Raw genomic sequence first — 4,903 nt, 5'->3', positions numbered from 1 at the left:
TCTAGTAATATATTTACTGAGAAAAATGGTGACGTGTTCAATACTTATTTTACCCTCTGTATGTATGTATATGTATAACTCGGGAGCTAACGTGAAAGCTAAAAGGCTAAAGCTAAGTTTGTCCTTCTTAGAAGCATTCCATTTTATTTGTGGCGTAATAATCAACGTTCAAGTGAAAATATAGTTTTAAATATAAGTTCTAAACCGCCTACAGTATTTTTACAGCCTATTATAGTTGAAGTAAATATTTATAAAATAATGTTGCAACTGTTTTAGATTAGATTAGAGAGACTTTACTGTCATCATACAGAGCACAATGAAATTACAGTAATAGTAGTTTTTGCAGTTCAGTTTCAAAAAAATACATTCAGTTTTCTGGAAAACAGAACTCTGTCTCACCCACGGCCTTTTAATGATCCCGTCCGTTTAGATGACATTCAGAGACGAGTGTTATCGTTTAGGAAATGCTGTTACATTTTTTACAAATGTATATTGTCAGTCTATAGATAAGAGCTGCAGATATTTCTCTCCTTCGTGGGATTATTATTCTGCTGTTCAGCTCATGCAGGAGGTAGAGGAGCTACGACTTTTGGTTCTTAAAATATTAACTTTTATTTACAATCATCTCTCAGAGAAATACACTGCCTGGTGATTGTTATTTTTATTGTCTTAAACGTGATAAAAAAAACCAACCAGGTGATTACCTCCTGAAGCTGACTGAATCAAACCATAAAACTATTTTAATGTAAGTAAAAGTAAAACAGTAGTTCAGACCGGTGCGTCGTGAACTCTGCAAAATTCGAAATGTCTGCAGCAACTTTTCTGGACGATTTTATTTCCAGTTTGCCAGCAGTATTCTCTCGCAGCGTCTGTTTTCACCCAGAAGGGGCACGGCCGTGTCAGCGAGAGGGAAATCAGCTGCAACTGCTCCAGTTTTTATTTCATTTTGAAAAGTTCGAAGCGATCCCCAGAGCCCAAACAGGCAGCGACTTGCAATCAGAACGTGTTTGGAAGTTTACAGCTTATGTAAGAGAATCTGTGGGGCTTTTTTATTTTTATTTTTTTATTTTTTAAAGAAAGCTGGAGCACAGCAGGAAACACTTAGGAAGCATTTCATATCAGTTCTATTGATCCTCAATTTGTAGAGTTTAATATATTTTTCCAGTCTGTTTCTGCGAACTGCTAATTGCTCAGGCGGGAAGTTAATCTGCCAATCAAGTCTCTCGTTATCTCTCGTTAAGTGGTGAGCAGGCCACGACACAAAACAAAAAAATAAAAATGTTCTTTCTGTGCACTGGAGATGTGAAGAACAATATGATCGGATTTGTTTTCTTCAGTGCAGCTTGCAGGCATGTCAGAGTGATTCTCCACAGTCCCTGATGATCAATACTCTGGGGCTGCACAGCCATCAAAGTGAAGTTGTTAGCCGTCACTTCGAAAATTAGAGATTTTAGAAAGAAAAAAAAACCTGGCAGACACTTGGCTGCAGCTTCTGAACATAAGACTGTTCCAGTTCTTCTGCAAAACAGATGAAAGAGAATCATCACATTGTTTATGTCTGTATGTGAAATTATAATTTTTTTTGTTTTAATCAGACATAATTGATCCAAACTCTCAAATTCAGGTTGACATTAAAACATCCAGCATTAAACTGAAGGCTTGTGGGCCAAATGTGGTCCACCATGACACTTTATGTAACCCAGGAGATCTTCAAATATATATTAATATCTTAAAATAAGCTGCTTGAAAGCCAGCAGTGACTATAAATTACATTTCCCATGATTATTTCACACGTGAAATGACAACATCCCACCACCAGGTGGAGCTGCACAGGGTTCAAAAGTAGCCGAAATCTTGTTTACTTTATAGAATCAGGTTAAACTGAGTCATTGACTAAAATAACCCGGTTCCCTTGAGTCGGGAGAAGAGACCCAAGTCCGAGGTTTTTCCAGCCGTCGGAAAGTGGGAGGAGTTRAGAACTCAAGATGGCAGCTACTCACCACAACTCAACAGGGGGCCGCGTTCCCATCCAATTATTTTACGCATTTTCATCAAACTTTTAAAATGTCACAAAAAAAAAGAAATGCACTGATGTGTTTCCGTCTACTGGCTTGGAGCTACAACAAGTGTAATTACGTCAGATGTTAACGTTACGCATGTCTGTAGTAAACAGGAAGTAAAGTCTCAAACTCACAGGGACACTTCTCAGGATGATGGAGAGAAGTTATCAGGGACGTCTTGCTATCAGGAAAGTTGTAATTATTCGGTCATATCAGCTGGTGTTGGTGATGTTACTGCTGTCTGGAGACGTAGGAAAATAATTCTCTTTATGTTACAGGAATATCTGGGAAGACACCGACAGCAGGAGGAGGGGCCAGCTGCAGCCACTACGATTATTGGACAGCAGGAACAGCTGATCGAGGTAAATGTTCACTATGTTAGAACTTATTCTTCAGTGTTTKCATCTCCACTTTTGCGCATTAAATCTTTTTTGGAAAATCCAAAATCACTTCCAGCGAACTTAAATTTTTTTTTTTGCAAAATCGAGAACGTTTTTGCAAATTTTTCCGTTTCCGTCCACCTTTTCTAAATTGATACTTTAAAAGTGTGAATAAAAAATCATTGATGGAAACACAGCTACAGTAAAACTCTCATACTTTTACTTTTAATAGTATTTCTGTAGTACTTATTTCACATTCAGTCAGTTGTACATGTAGCACTTTTCAGTGTTTATTACAGGACGTGTTGAAGCACTGTTTCTATGCAGGAAACACCAGGTAGAGCTCAGTGTTTGTTAGACACGACACGTCCAAATTAATTAAAACCATGATACTCACTCTTCATCAATGTTTTGTTCGGCTGGAAAAAATAAATATTTTTTTTCTTGTCACTCTTCGGTTTAGTTTGCCAGCTGCACGCCGGCTGTTTCTCTAAATGAAAACTGAAAGAATAAAACAACACAAGACGTTTCAGCCGTCAGTCGTCGGCACGAAGAATCAAACTGAAACAAATAAACTCTGTTGCTCGGCAATCTGTCCATCTGCAGTGGATTTGTAGCGTAGCAACTCAAATACATCCAGTAAACGACATCATACACTTTAAAGAAATATACACGTTATACAGAAAGACAAAGTACAAAGACAGCTTGATCCAAATAACACTTCAACACAGTCATATTGTAACATTTTACAATACATTCAAACTTTATTTAAGAGTTGATGCTAAAACAACCCTGCAGTTGTAAAGCTCTCTGTAGAAAATAGATAATTAAATGATAAATGTGGTAACATACTGCCCTCGGGTTTTTCTCTCTTTTCAAACATTTGATTCAACAAACAGACCAAATTAAGTTTTATAAATAAAACATGAAACGGGCTAATTGGTTCGACACTATCTGTCATGAATTTAATTAAACTGGAGTTGGAGACAAATAATTTACTTCCTACGTGACACATAATTTAAAGGTGACAATAATTTATTAAAATCAATTGGTGGGAACTTTTCTCCTCGTTCTACCTCAGACAAAACAAAACATTAATGTTGGGTTCATTCAGAGGCCTGGAATATGTTGTTCCTCTTGTTTGTGTTTGTGTATATTAGATTGATTTTAGCCCCGCCCATTTACACAGATGGGCGGGACTACAAATGTTATATTCCTGCAGCAGAAACACAAAATGGAAGAGTATTAGGCCCACAGCTTTTTTTTTTCTTGACTTCAGACATTTTTGTCACAATACTGACTTTTTTCCTCAGAATTAAATTTTTTTTTTTGTAAGAATTCAGATTTTTATTTATTTATTTACTTATTTATTTAGGCAAAATTCAGACTTTTTTTCTCAGAATTGGAAAAAAATAATTTTCTCAGAATTCTGAATGTTTTCTCAGAATTGGAACAGAGAATTTTGACTTTTACTTCAAATTTCTGAGAAAAATGTCAGAATTCAGGGATTTTTTTGCTCTGTGGCCCTAAACTTGTTTTAACAGGGCCATGAAATAAAACAAAGAAAGTTAAATAATTTTATGCTTGTTTAGATCATATTTTTTGAAGAATCTAATTAACACTAAACACATCTGGCCTTCTGTAGTTACCAAATGAATACAAATGTAAACAAAGTGCTTGAATCAGGTGTTTACTGGTGAATGAAAGAAGAATCCAACTTATAAACACTTACATCCATTTTATCTGACTCATTAATGTTCTCTTATTGTGAAAAATGTCACCAAAAGCAATAAGCTCATAAATTAAAAACAAATAAAACTTGAATTCAAAGCAGCTTTTGTGTCAAAATATATATTTTTATCACCACCTTGAAGCCGTTGACACATTAACTCAAACGATGATGTTTTTTTCACTGTAAACAATTTCTCTAACGTTCAGATGAACGTTAGAGAAATGTCAAGGTTGCTGCAGTTCCAACTGTCAGTTTAAAGCTTTAATAAAGGCTTTCACTGTAGGAGAAAAAACAAACAAGACATCAACGTTACAATGACTTCAGCAGAAACACTTAATGTATCTATCAGGCCCCGTGGATTATTGCTTTTAAAAGATAAACAATGTTGTTGCACATTAATTTCACAGGCGATCCCCTTTGGCTTTGCAGTGTTTCCTGGCCTTGGGACAGCGAAGGATTAATGGTCCTGAGTGTGAAACTGAAGGTTATCCTGCAGAGCAAAGGTCACAGGAAATTAAAGGCATCATGCTGAATGAAAATGTGACGCTTTAATAAAAAGAAAATTGTACGCCACACCTGAAACGAGACACAGGAGGTGTGTGGAAGGTAATCAGAGTTCATTAGAAAAGTGCTTCAGGAGCAGAACTCTGACATCTTCATTAGGGGGGATAGAGTTCACGCAGGGGGATCTGCATCACCCGGTCTTTATTATTACCATTTTACATTTTTAT

At 36.3% G+C, this 4,903-nt stretch overlaps 1 long non-coding RNA gene across 1 annotated transcript in view; it reads left to right on the top strand.

Annotated features, from left to right (window-relative positions):
* The window catches only part of LOC106526776 (uncharacterized), a 55,802-nt gene extending 53,445 nt beyond the window's left edge, over positions 1 to 2,357 (top strand). Inside the window, exon 3 of the long non-coding RNA XR_001311303.1 lies at positions 2,339 to 2,357. This is a non-coding gene — a long non-coding RNA (uncharacterized LOC106526776). The remainder of the gene's footprint in view (positions 1 to 2,338) is intronic.
* The last annotated feature ends 2,546 nt before the right edge of the window (positions 2,358 to 4,903 follow it).

This window comes from Austrofundulus limnaeus, unplaced genomic scaffold (assembly GCF_001266775.1).
Source record: "Austrofundulus limnaeus strain Quisiro unplaced genomic scaffold, Austrofundulus_limnaeus-1.0 Scaffold293, whole genome shotgun sequence".
Taxonomy (NCBI): Eukaryota; Metazoa; Chordata; class Actinopteri; order Cyprinodontiformes; family Rivulidae; genus Austrofundulus; species Austrofundulus limnaeus.
Note: the sequence above shows the minus strand (reverse complement) of the source record. Positions and strands in the feature narration are given on the sequence as shown.